The sequence below is a fragment of the Chelmon rostratus genome, chromosome 2, assembly GCF_017976325.1.
Source record: "Chelmon rostratus isolate fCheRos1 chromosome 2, fCheRos1.pri, whole genome shotgun sequence".
NCBI classification, from domain to species: Eukaryota; Metazoa; Chordata; class Actinopteri; order Chaetodontiformes; family Chaetodontidae; genus Chelmon; species Chelmon rostratus.
This window is the reverse complement of record NC_055659.1, coordinates 24250993-24265404: the sequence shown is the minus strand read 5'-3', so window position 1 is coordinate 24265404 and position 14412 is coordinate 24250993. Positions and strand designations below refer to the sequence as shown.

The following is a 14412-nucleotide window of genomic DNA, read 5'->3' as shown; positions in this document are numbered from 1 at the left end:
GGATGGCGTGGGCAGGCTGGAGCTGCATGAGGGTTAGTGGGCAAACAGACAGGCAGTTTAGCAGGCACATGAGGAATGATACCAAGGCACAAGGGACAACACAGTTACTGACTGAGACACAGAAGGGAACAGATCATTCAACTGGAGAGGCATGAAACGTGTGACTGCCACTGAAACTGTGACAACAATCTGACAACAAGTGAGAGAGGAGCCGGAACCGGGGTGGATATACTGGACAGGTGATGAGCTGATGGAGGCAGGTGTGCAGGGTGAGCAGCGATCCTTACATCCTGTCTTTTCCTAAACATGTTTTACAACTTTCACTGTCACCTGTTTCCAATCAACCTGTTTACCTGTGGAATGTTTCAAACAGGTGTTTTTTCCAAAACTTCCCCAGTCTTTTGTTGCTCCTGTCCCAACTTGTTTAAAACGTGTTGCTGCATCAAATTCAGAATACGCAGATATTTATAAAAATCAATGAAGTTGATGAGAAGAAACATTAAATATATTGTCTTTGTACAGTTTTCAATTCAGTATATGTCAATTGTATTAGAAAGTGATCGTTTTCACAGCATCCCAGCTTTTTTGGAATTGGGGTTGTATATAATTTTGCAACGACGAATGTCATTGCTGTGGGTCTGCCGTGGTCGCTTGAAATGTTTCTTCCGCAAGGAATTGTGGGAGAGCATTATCTCCTTTCCTTTCCTAAAGGATCCAGTGTATCATACACTAAAGGAGATAAGAAAGGAAGCACTGAAGCACCTTTGCTTAGCATTTAGAGAATTTGACCAGCTCTTACGATGGCTGCAGCTCAGATACTTCCAGGTCATTTCACTCAGTGAGGAACCTCCCGAAGCAAAAAAAGGCATATTTGATCGCAACCCATCGGGCAGGAGAGTGAGACAGGAAGCGCCATACAAACACCACGGCCACAGATGCAGAGAGACTGATAAGGGAAGCTGGGAAAAGAAAAACACACAGAAACACAAGGGAAAATACGACGTAACTATGACACCTAGTGACCTTGAATATTTTTTACCAAATTTCATGGAAATCCATGATATTTCAGCATGGGCCAACGCTGCTCACATGACTAAAAAAATATGATATTTATAGTACCATGTTTTAATTTTAAGCCCCAAATTTCCAACAGCAACTTTTTTAAAAAGTGTAAATGTCCATACATATAGTTATACAGAGGTAGGTAGTTGGCATAAGCCACAATATTTTAGGAGAGAAAGAAGAAAGTGGCGTATACAGTACAAAATTGTCAAGTACTACTGGAAGTGCCACGCAAGTATGGTTGTATATTGGATAAGGGGAGCAATGGGCCACATGCACACTGTATTCCTCCTCTGTGGCCGGTCCAGTCATGCTAAAGCTCACCCTGCAGAACACCGATGTGTTCACACACATACAATTGCCATCTGTGCTGCGCACACACTCCTCCAGGCCCTCAGATCACATTTCCAATCCCTCCATCGAGCACGTGAACACACACACACCTAAAAAGACACACACGCAAGTGAATACAAAGACACACATATTGCAACATGCAGAAACCTACGCACACAAACAGAAAAGCACAAACATTATCAGTCATACACACACACGCGCGCACTCACACGCATTCACAGCCATGCGCTGAAGCAGTCACACATATCACACTCACACATCCCTCAGCGCACAGTGTTCACAGCTGAGAAAACAGATTGGGTTTGTTTGTTTGTTGGGTTTCCTCTCCGTGTTTGTTTGCTGTGCTTCAGCCAATGGAAAACTAGCATCTTGAGGATCATTAAGTGGCTAAAGAGGGCTCCTTTGATTGGCTGTGTGCATCTCCCCAGCGTGTATCTGTGCACTTGTGTCAGTGTCCATGTTAATGTGCGGAAACGTGTCTGAACTGCTGTTCGGATGCTCGCGTGAATGCTCAAGCGCGCGCGTGTTTTGATATGTTTTGATACAGCCTTGACAGGCAGGCACAAAAGCCGACATGATTAGTTGTGTTTCGGTGAAGGCAGGTGCCGCCATTCAATCTTTCATGTCACCCCCACAATGCCCCACAATGCATCATGACTTCCTGTAAATAGGCTGCCAGGCAGATCCTCCTCAACTGTGTTGTGGCAGACAAAATATTTTGCTGCCAGCGTGTCAGTTTTAGCCAGGATGAGAGCCCTTCTCCTCTTTCCAAGCCAAGTTGTGATTGAATAACATTTCTGCAGAGGATATGAGTTTCTAGGCAATTGAATGAGAGTAATGTAAGTCACAGTGAGCAGTGCCGGTTTGGTTCCAGGGCTATTACAAAGCTTTGCGTTATGTTAGATATCATTAGAGGGGATTGGTGGGGAGTAACAGCAGCGGTAGAGATTAAGACATCCCACTGTAGATGATGATTGCTTTTGTCAGTCCTCCCTGTTCAAGCCCCCACACCCCCACACTGCCTCTTTGTGTTTTCATCTCTCATTTACTTGCACAAGGCTCAGTCAGTCTCCCCCTCTCCTTCCCATCTCATCCCTCTTTTCCCTGCCTCGCTTTTTTTCTCCATTCTCTTCCTCTTTGCGCCCTTTTTTCTCATGCCGCGAATTGCCAAGGAACAGCTCATCAGTCACAGACATCCATCCAAATGGCTGGCTTTGTCAAACCGAAGCAAGACAAACACTCCCTCCCGAACAAAGAGAAGCCGCAGCTTGAGCAGCAACACCTCTCTGATATTTTTTAGGCCTCTGGCTGTGCTAACAACAAAATAGGTGTTGTTTGTGTGTCTGGAACATTTCACTACTTTGCCCCCTTTCTGTGTTGTTGTGGTCCATGCCAGGATACCAACAGGATACTCATGCCCTGTTGGCAGACAAAAACAGAGCATTTGCCAGTTCAATGAAGTTACCAATTAACAAAGTCAAAGTTGTGCTGTGTGCTGAGTTTGTTCCAGTCCAAACACACTCTGCAGAGTTTCAGATCAATCACGCCAGCCGCCTAACGTCAGCTGAGCGACATTTGGAATATTCATTGAAGCTCACATTCAGCGTTGACTGCTAATGATCCCGCCTTTCTTTCTGTGCATTTATGTATGTTCGCAGCTGCGAGCCCACGCGGTAGACATGAATGGCAACCAGGTGGAGAATCCAATCGATCTGTACATCTACGTGATCGACATGAATGACAACAGACCGGAGTTTCAGAACCAGGTGTACAACGGCTCTGTGGCTGAAGGCTCCAAACCAGGTAAGAGTCGCTTCTGCTCATCGTAGATACAGCTGCGTGGTAACACAGGTGTGAGTGCAGAAAAGTCTGGATGTTGTTCAAACTCATTTTTAGAGGATTGCACTGCAGCAAGGAGCTCCAGCATTGCATTGAGTGATTTGTGTGCTTGGTCCTTTAATGCTAAAGGCGTCCTCTCCTTTCCATGTGCATAATCAGCCACAGTCACAGCAAACAGTTCTTTTAAATTCATGACTGTCATTACAATAAATTACACCTAAACAGCAAACCACTTTCAAGTACAACACTAGATCATTTATTTTCTGTTTCAGCAGTCTAGTTAATTGGTTGGCAGTTTAGTTGCAAAGTCAACATCTTTATTCAGACTGAACAAATCATTTGTATTGACTGTATTGATCTGAACAAACTGCCTTTGCAGAGAAAGCCATGTTGTGGCCGTGGCAGCTTCCTAAATAAGTGTTAGTATTGTTGAATCAATATCAGATTGTTTCCTTCAACCAGACTTATTTTTTGTCCACAGCTAATTCATCAGATAAAATGCAGATTACAGAAAAACATGTTGCAGAAATATGCATTTTTTCTTCTTTCCTCTCTCACGAGTTTCACCCTAGCACCTGTTAAATTCAGGGCTATGTAACATCAAGGACGATTTGAGTTAAACTGCACTTTTTGTTCAGTTCTGATGGTCATTATGAAAGTCATAAAATACAAGCCTAATCATTTAATTGCAAAAGTGAAATTGTATAATGTAACAGTATAAAACAATGCAAGGAAAATCATCACGTATTTTGCAGCAACTGCACTGTCCTCTGCAGAAGATGATTAATGCAGTAATCCATCTGAAGATTTATTGGATTACTTTAAAATATTGACTGTTGCATTAACAATTATTTTTAGTTACTGTAATGCAAAGCTTTTTATTTCTTTGACTTTTTAAACCATTTGAGTCTTTGCTTTTCCGTCTTCAGAGGGCCCTTCAGAAAACCTTAATGTTTGAGTCTTACTCACGGTGTCCTTGAATAAACTTGGACTTGTGTGGCCAATCAGTAGTTTGAGGTGTGAATTTGCCGGGACTCTTGCAGTTATCGGTGGGTTCAGTCGAGGGCGAGTTCATGAGATATTTGTGTTACAGTATCTTGGCTGGATGCATCATTATCAGATTCTGCAGAGCATGGAGAAATGTAGACCTTCCCTCAGAATCAGGGAACAGAGTTGTGGTCAATGCGAAGCCAGAGACGAGAGCAGAATGTGCAAGTAGCTTTCATGTCTCGACTGGAAGAACTCTTGTTCTAACAATCAGACCCTGAGGACCCGTGTTTGTCTTCACAGCATTCAGATATTGTTCTGCTGCAAAGTTTAATCTCAGGGGGATTTGTAAACAATATAGGAAAGCATGTTGTGTGTCTGGATGTGTGTGTATGGATGAGCAAGTATGGGATTGACTTTGTGTGTGTGTGTGTGTGCATGTGTGTGTGTGTGAGAGAGAGTACTGGTTACTCCTCAGTGGAGCATGGGTCTATATACAGAGCTCCTAATTAGCGAGGGCAGCCAGACATTCCAAAAGCTACTTTCTTCATTTTTTCACGCTGATACTCTCGGCTTAGTTTAAAATGAGAGCATGCGACGACATAAGTCTTTGAGTTAAATTTTGTTTTGAACAGAATGAAATCTCTGATACCAATTAACAAGAAATATACTACACTATGTACAGTATAATTGCTCTGCTCTTCATTAAGCAATCACAAGTAACAGTTGTTTGCGGAGCACAAAATGTCAGGTGTTGAGAGTTTAATGTCGAAAAAACATATTTTGTGTGGAGCACAACGCTTTTTGTCTTCCTCTGCTCAGTCATTGGTCTCTGAATTGATTAATTTTAATTAGGAAAATAGGCTGCAAAGCCTCGCTAGCCTAATTGCCTGTTTAGTCGAAGAAAACAAGAATGAGTGTGATTCATCTTCAGTGTAGGTTCAAGGAGACGTTTTATACTTTTCTGGCCCATTTAAGCCTTTAATATATCCTCCGCCAGTTAAATCTTTACTCACTAATAATGGACCCGGTTTAGACCTCAAGTTAAGTGCCAAACGCAGGTTGGCTGCGGTCGTTTTTTATACCCAGGAGACATATATACCCAGATAGAGAACAGGATACACAGCCAACTGCAAGATATGCATCTGAGGTCATGTTCATTTATTAATATCAACTTTGACAAAACTCTTTGTGTGCACCTTTCTTTACACACCAGGAGCTTTGCTCTGTTGAATCACAGAACCTCAAGCAACATATTATTGTTCATTATTCTACCCCAGCACTGCACCTGGCTTCTTCTTATAATAGAAATGTATTCCTCTAAATCCTTTAAACTAAACTTTCATATCAGACATAAGTCTGAAATTTTAAGTGGTTATCAAGAGAGCCAGCAGATCAATAAGGTGCAGAAAGCTCGTGCTTTGCGCTGAGCTTCACAGAATTTGCATGCGGCGCGGATCATTCTGTGGAATCGAAAGATGACCGTGGAAATCCCTGAGGGGTCACTCCAGGTGACATGCTTTTGCCATCCTGGCAGCAGGTGGTGTGTTGAAACCTATCACTGCAGCTGACAGGCGCTGCTCAGGGCACAGTGTCCTGCGATGCTGCTGGAATACCTCCGTTCTCTCCCCGCTGCCCACAGCGGGCTTAAACAGTGATGAAAGATCAAAGAATATTCTGATCTATTATCACATAATGATTCAGGACACAATATAGTTACGCTCACACTGTGCTGGGCTTTTCCATTTATGATAGCCACTCACTGCATGAGCCCATCAGGACCCAGAGGACTCAATTGTGAAAAAAAAAACAAAAAACAGCAAAACAAAACCTCAAAATCAATTTTTCACAAGCTTTGAGTTATATCACATTTTGTCCAAACTTTCAGGGTAATAAGCAGTGCAGCAGCTGTGGCTATCATAAAATTTCTGCCATAAAATCAAAAACCAACAAGCAATTAAAAAGATATTCTCTCACTGACCTCCTGATGCTGACATTCTCTTCACTTGTTGGCGAGAGACGTCTGAGCTGCAGAGATCTCCAAAACCTTGGCAAGAAAAGGAGCGTGTTCGATACCGCGAGTGCTAAATGGAATTTCTTTAAGCATGAAGAAAAGGTTACGCGATTAAATTCTACCATTATGTCAGGAAAAAGTGTGAAACGGTCCAAATTAATCCAGCGTGTGTAAAATGTTTCTAATATATTCATGTACTGATGGCTTTGCAACCAATTCAGTGCTCGTGCTCCATCATCCCAATAGAAACTTAATTGAAGGAATATTTGGAATATTTATCAGCACTGTCTCAGCAGAAAGATGAACAGCGATGCATGACAAGTAGAAAAGTTCACTGCATAGTTCTCTACCTCACCGATGAATTGAATGAACCTGAGCCCGAAGGAATGTATGCTGTTCATCGCAAGTGTGAACAATGAATAAATCCAAGTATGTAGAAACATTTCACTTAATATTCGTTAATATGTACAACCCCGGGGTGGGGTTGCATGTGTAAAGCTGCAGTAGTATCACATTCTGTGTCTACAGCCCCACATATCACCAGATATCAGAGGGTCTCTGAGGCATTACAACACATCTTTACATCTAGCGCTGCATGAAAGCCATCAAAGAGGGAGACCCACAGGGAACCACCCTTATCATGGCCACCAGATGTTATGTAGGGAGAGATCCGATCAAACCGTCAGCCAGGATCAGTCTGAAACGGCTTCATTTGTCATTTTCTGCCAATGGGCCCCCCACTCAGCACCCACTGAACCTGTGACTAATAGAATTTAATTTGTGCAGGTAATCAAACGTAACAGTACATGACGAAAATGAGCGATCTGATCACATTCGGCTCTTGTTAATGAGGAATAAATGGAATTCAATCTGAAACTGGGAGGATTATCCTGGGAAACCTGCTAAACCTGTGTGCAAACAGGTTCTTTTGGTTGTTCCCCTCATGTAGTATCAGAAAAAATCGCTTGTGGCTTCTGGCTCTTCAGCTATGAGCTCAGGCTAACATACAGCACACACATAATGAAAAAAGGAAAAAAGTAAAATACATGAAACACCGCTGCCTTTTCAAGATCACCAAAAACGATCCAATTTTCTATGAAGTCTTCACGACTGTGACAGGAGACAAGTGGCCTCAGATAAAGTCAACATGGCGTGACTTCCTCAGAAAGCTCTTGTGTTCTGAGGCTGCAGTGAACTCAGAACATCTGCCCTGTGATGTGCCGTCGTCCTCCTTCCCTCCCCCTTCTCGCCGACTCTGACAGCAAGTTGTTCCCTTTTATGGACCGTCTTCCTCAAAAAGGCCATCGGAAATGAGAGAGCAAGATCAAAACCAGCAGCTGAGTGCCTTCTCTCACAGTCAATTTGCCCTCCCAAGGGGGGGACAGGGGTCTCTCTCTCTCTCTCTCTCTCTCCTTTCTTTCTCCTTTCCTGACGAGTTTGCTAGCAGTTGCAGAGAAACTTGAGAGACTTTCTCCCTTGCCTTGGGGGGGTAATTAGGCATCGGCGCAGGAAGGGAGAGATGCAGCGATGGAGGCGAGCAGAGGTGGAAGAGCAGAACGCTGTTTCAATCACCGCTGGCGGAGCGTGTGTCTCTCACTGTGCTCCGTGCTGTTACTCAAACACATCAGGGCTACACGAGCAGTTTTTATTGACACAGAGGGTCAGCGCTGCCACCTCAATATAAAGGACTGTTTCTCTGTCGGTTTGCAATTTTTTTTGTTCCTGCAGACGAGCAATGCGGAGCAGAGAATCCGTTGTGCCTGTAGGTGTGAAGTCTTGCCACCTTAACCTGATACTTCCATGAGCGACTGTAATTCAGTGAGTTTTCTCATACAGTGAGTTTCACCCTCGGTATGCCGTCATACATCGCCGGACCTTTGTTAAGGGCTAACAGAAGCGTTCAATCTCAGTTGAAATGATAAAGGATATGGACACAAAAGCCTCTATGAAAGAACACACAGCTGGGTGAGCTGCTTTTTTCCACACGTAATGTTAATCTTTGTACATTTTCTTATGAAAGTTTTTTTTTTTTGATAATACTCCGTGAAAGACAGGAACATTTACTCTCCTGTATAATTTCAAAATAGTGCAGCTTTAGTCTTCGGTCATGTTTTTCCTGTCAGGTGGGATGGCTGAAGGCCGTGAATACGATGTTGCCCATGAGATTAAATATAGGCAGACGTGCATGGAGTTTGTTTGGAGATGTTAGCATGGCTGCTTCATTTATGCCTAAACAAAGTGTAATGTTTGTGTCCGCCCCAGGAGTTGGATCAACTAATCAGCTTGCTTTATGCTCAGGTCTGACAGCAAGGCTCTGCAATCAGCGGTTACACATAACACCCTTCTCTGCAGAGAGTCACACCAATGTTTGCGTGTATCTGCAGAGAGCGATAATTCCAGCTTCACCCAGACACAAGAGTAATACTTCTCTCCCTCTCAGTTTCAGATTGTTTTCTTTTGACTTTTCCTGAAAGGTAATCCAATGAATCCTTATTGTACTTCTATTAAGTTTGGAGACTTGCAGGGGACTCAATAAAGAACAGTCATATTCGGTGCTGCAGAGGCAAAGATATCTTGACCTTTATTACCTAGAATGGATGGAGTGACAGAAACCCCGGATCCTACAGTTCCCATATATCAAGCACTCCAAGCCATGCAAACCCTGAGGACAAAGCTCTACTAAAGCCTTTATACAAACATGTTTTATATTAAGTAGTGTCAAGTACCCACCCCCCCACCAAATAAGAGTAACGGGGGGAGACCCACAGGCACGGATATCATGCAGGAACAGTGATCAAGCTCGATCTGGCCTTTGCATCCTGTTATGAATGCTGCCTTTTTCTGACCTTATAGCTGTTTTTGAATGGTTTGATTGTGTCCTCGGAGAGCAGCGGTCTCCATTAGAGGCTCTATTATGAACACGACATGTCCCCTCCACGTCCCCCAACCTTTTCTCTTACCTCCCTTAACTCTCAACCTATGCTTCTTCTCGCTCTATGCTGTAACGCGGCCACTCTTACAACCTCTATCTTCCCTCCACTGATGAGAGTTATTATCCTCTTACACTGTCCATCCCCTCTCACTTCCTGACTTCCCCTTGTACTTTTTCCTCTAGTTTTACCTTCGCTTTCTTTTTTAGCTTTTGCAATTTCCTCCTCTGCTTCCCGTCTTTGCTTTTGTGTGTGCCTATTTCCCTGTTGTTGCTGTATCTGTCTCCGTCCATCTTCCTGTTTTTTCTCCATCTACCTTCTAATTGGGAGGCAGCTGTTGACTCTGGCTTACTAATGTTTAGGCAGCAGATAGGCCTCGCCGGTGATCTCGAATCACGTGGGCAGAGTAGCCAACAACATGCGCGCCTGCCACCAGTTAAATTTTCAGCTCCAGCGATTTTGGCGGAAAAGCAATTAGGATTTGGAATTAGTGTTCAAATTAAAGAGGAATTAAACAGGCTCAGAGATTAACCCTTTCAGGCATGGCCACCCCTCCTTGGATCGAAAAGCGCACCATCATCATATCACTGAATTCTCCTCATTGAAATGAAACGGAGCAGCGCTGACATGTGATCCAACATCCCGGCCTCTCCCTCCCTGCGGGACTGGAGTGGCTAATTATATATTGACGCCGTCCTCGGTGAAACGGCAGTAATTGTTTTTCTTCTTCCTGTCTTTCCTGGCGCTGTTTTCTTTTCCTCGCCGGACAAAGTGACAAATCCTGCTTTGGAAGTTAATGTCGTTTGAAATGGAATTCGAGGCTACAATTATCCTGTCCATACAGGTTGTCACAGGAGTGATGATGCCATCTAGAGCCAATTATGGGAGTGGAGACACCTGTAAGTGCTCAGACCCACAAGGGACCGGTGGGTCCAGCAGCTCTCCTGCTTTGGCGGGGGGGTTTACATTGATGATTTGGAAGCTGGTGAAGCAGAACTTGACTTTCTTACATCTACTGCACTAATTTTGATTGCTTCTGTGGTGATAATTAAACATTGGTGGTTTGGTGCCTGTCCAGCATGGCACCCACCACCCACCATCGCCCCCACTGAGGTAACCAGAGGGTTAGTTGTTGAATCATGCTTTTGTGCCCACTAACATGAAAATAGTTGTATATTTTTAAAACCATCAGAAATTTTATTAAAATTATAAGGTTCCAATTAATTTTGACAAGAAATGTGGGCGTTATAATTACCACTTTCGCCTTTTCTGCGCCTCCTTTTTCTACTTGAGCTCCTGTGTCCTTGTCTCCCTCCTTTTAGAATTTCCTCTGCTTACACTCTCTTCTCATCCAAACATGTTACTTAAGCCATCTCTTCCCCCTCCCGCGAGCTCGCAGTCTTTGCCTCTCTGCTGCAGCAACAGCCTGTAAATGGCCGCCTGATGGAAAGTGACATTTTCACAGAACCCTGTAAGAGAGGCAAGGTGATCTCTCCTCTTTCCAGCACAAAGTGCTCCTAATTGCCTGGTCGCATTTGTGAGCATCAGCTGACAAACTCGTGCAAATCAATAATTCTGCTCGGGGAAGATGCAGGAACACAGGGCCCCTCAGCCTCACACGTGCCGTGAGGACACGCACATGCACACGCATACAGATGCACGCATGCACCTGTAAGTAGACTCGGACATGCATACACTCTTTAACCACACACTCACTCACTCACACACACACACACGCACACGCTCCCTCCACCTCACCACCTCTGTGCTGTCTGCCTTAAATGGCAGTGTTTATCCGTGATTCTAAGACAAATAGGGAGAGAGCATCGGAGCATTAAGGGCAGCCACGGTGCCGCTGAAGGCTGAAATAATGGCTGGTGGAAATGGCAGAAGACCCAGTGCTGCTCATTACTAAATGGACTCAGCAGAGATGGAAACTTCGTCCCACTAGCTTGCTATATACAAAGGACAAAACAGCACAGCTTAAAAAAATGGGCTTATTTAACAGATTTGTTTGTGTTTTTGTACTGTGCTCTGTAATAGCTCTCACTCTAAAAGTTGCCGAAGAACAGAGAATGTCACAGCAATTTGCAAAGTCTGATTGACTTATTTCTTGTTTAGAGATGGGTTTGTTGTCTTCTGAGCCCTCTTCCTTCTCTTTGATATTTTCTACAAATTCATTAACAGTAATGGGCTTACAAGAAACCTTCATTATGTATTTTCAGAATGTATGTGTGCGAAGGACCTTGAAAAACACATCTTCATATTTTAATGAATGTCGCCTGCTTGTTTCTCGGTCTTGCTTTTTTCCCAACTTGACCTCCTCTTGTGCTGTGTGCGCCGATGTACGCCAGCCTCACTCTGAGTCTTCCTGCCTAACAAACTTTCTCTCCACAGGCTCGTCTGTGATGCAGGTGACCGCCACCGACTCGGACGACTCCACCACAGCGAACGGCATGGTGCGCTACCGCATCCTCTCGCAGACGCCGCACAGCCCCATCCCCAACATGTTCACCATCAACAGCGAGACCGGAGACATAGTTACAGTGGCGGCCGGCCTGGACAGAGAGGTCAGTGTCAGCTGCGTGCATTGTATCCCTGCGACTCTCATCATTTCACCGCTCTGCATCTTGTCATCATGTCTACCCAGCCAGAAGATAAAACTTTAGCTACAGCTCTGTCGCTGGAGGATTTTATGTTCTTATTATCTTAGCCATCAGTGGTTTTGCTGATACCTCCGGGGTGAAAGAAGGCCAGAGCAGAGCTCGGCTGAGCTAAGCTAACTTTTATGCTTCATTCTGAAACAGACAGACCAGACAAAGGGTGGGAAAACTCTCTCATCTAACTCTCAGCAAGAGAGCGAATAATCGTATTTACCAAAATGTCAAACTATTTCTTTAACCACCCAGCTATTACTCTGGTCGCCTGTTACTGACTGGCTCCCCCATGTCCCACCCACTCAGGAAGGAACTTGAAAACAAAACAGCCATTCCATTCAGTCAGTCATTATTTCACACAGCCTTTCTGCAGGGACAAAACCCGATATCATGCACACACACACACACACAACTAAAGCTGTGTAGTGCTTCACAGCAGCGAGTGTGAGAGAAACGTCAAACGAATTAAATGCGAGTTAGCAGCTATACAATGGATGCTCTCCAAGTCTGCACCAAGCGTTGGTTTTATTTAGCCTGTCCATCATTTTACCCATAAAGATCTAAATATAAAGTGATTGCAATTCCCGAAATAAATCCTCAAATTCTCTATTTGTCAAATAATTAACTGAAAATCCTATTGCTTGCAACAAAAACGATTAAAACTTTCAATAGTATTTCACTGGTCCTTAAAGCTATGGTATCCAGTTTATTTTTAGCGTCATCAGGCAAAAATTCCATAATAGCATTTCAGCATATTGTAATTCAAGCAATCTGAGTGAAAACAAGACTTCTGCACCTCCTCTTGGCTCTGTTTTTCAGGCTTTTAAAAATCTAGCTTGTGACAAGAGACTCTGGCAGATCACACGTCATTTCAGAGAGAGGGTCTTCCCGTTGGCTGTTCTACAAATGCAGATGCACGTCCCTTCAGATGGTCGAAGCATCGCCTCGCATAGCCAGACGTATCTCCACACTTCATTTTAGCACTGTGCCAGCACTGTGCCAGCACTGGAGGAAGTGATTGTGAACGCCTGATTCTGTGGCGGAAAATCCTGCAGAAAATCCTGCAACTTGTGATAAATTTCAAATACCTCCTTTCCCTACAACAGATTATAGTAGAAAACATGAACACGTCTCAGCTCGACAGCGAACTTCAGGCTCATTATGTTTAATGCTGTGACGCTCGTAGTGACGAGTGGCAAAGAGGCATGATGACAAACAGTAGGGTCTAACTCTTAAGGAAGGACAGTGGTCTGTGTGTGTGTGTGTGCGTGCGTGCGTGCGTGCGTGTGTGTGTATGTGTGTGTCTGGTGCACTAGCCTCTCACCCCGCTGTTAGACAGCGTCACAGCTGCCTCTGAAGCCTTTGCCGCTCTACCCTGGGGCCGCAAAGCACTGGAGTGGCGTCTTTGAGAAAACAGGTCACGGCTAGAGGGACCTGGGACTTGGTGAGGCTCACGCTGTGGAAAGCAGACCCTACGAGGCATGAGGTCTCACAGGGCAACCCGCTCCTTCTGCTGCTGTTCAAACTTGGCGGTTTAGAGGGAGGGGCTTAGGGGAGTGATAGTAGGCAGCGGAGAGAGCAGCAGAAGGTTATGCATTGTGCTCAATTGTTGCTGACTGCAGCTTTAAATGAATGTCCCATTTTTCTGCATCCATTTACCATCATCTTGTTACAACAAATACATAAACATCTCAACCTGCAAAATCCAGGACTTCCCGCATCCCAAATCACAATTTGATCCCTGGATGTAGCTAAAATCAGGATCACTTTCAGTCACGTTCGCCCTTTCGAAAAATGGCAAATAAAACAGACACAAAATTCATTCATTCATTCGAGTCATTTACCTGTTTTCTTATTGTGTATAAATATAAATGATGGCCAAACAACTAATGTTTGTGTGCATAGTGCAGGGCTCCGTGCTGACGAGGTCGCGGAAGCCCTCGCTTCATTGTCGTCTTTTGTCTCGTGCATCTGCTGCTTGCTGTGGTTGCTTTCCAACCCACACACCACCACCACCACAAAACACATTATCCCTGCTCCATCCTCCATCTTATTCTATTAATGAGGGAGGTCATGCGGGGTCCATTTTTGCTTATCCCAAGCTGCATCAGGTGACTGTGGGCACTGGTGGCTTCGTGGCAGACTGTTCATCCTGCAGCCTTACTCTCTCTCTCTCTCTCACACACACACACACACACACAAACAAACACCACATAAACTGTCCTTTCCGTCTCTGTGGTGCAAGATAAAAAAAAAATACAAATCAGAGAAAACGTTCAAATTCATATGCCACCATTATGAGGGTAATCTTATCCTCGTAACTTAGTTGGCTGATTTTACTGCCGACATTAAAGCAGCGTTGAGTGTGTCTCATAATGTTTATATTCTGAGAAGTCCCGCTGGTCCCTCTCAGCGCTGAGCCCGGCCAGGCAACACTCTGCAAATTAAAACAGGATTCACCAATGGTACGACAAGTGTGTATGGAGAATAATTATGGTCAAAATCTCCAGAGCAAAATCAGGTTTTGATAACAGAAGAATACGATACATCAATGATCGATTCTTGTCCA

At 44.2% G+C, this 14412-nt stretch overlaps 1 pseudogene; it reads left to right on the top strand.

Moving 5' to 3' along the window:
- LOC121617849 overlaps positions 1-14412 on the top strand; it is a 195450-nt pseudogene that overhangs the window by 154802 nt on the left and 26236 nt on the right.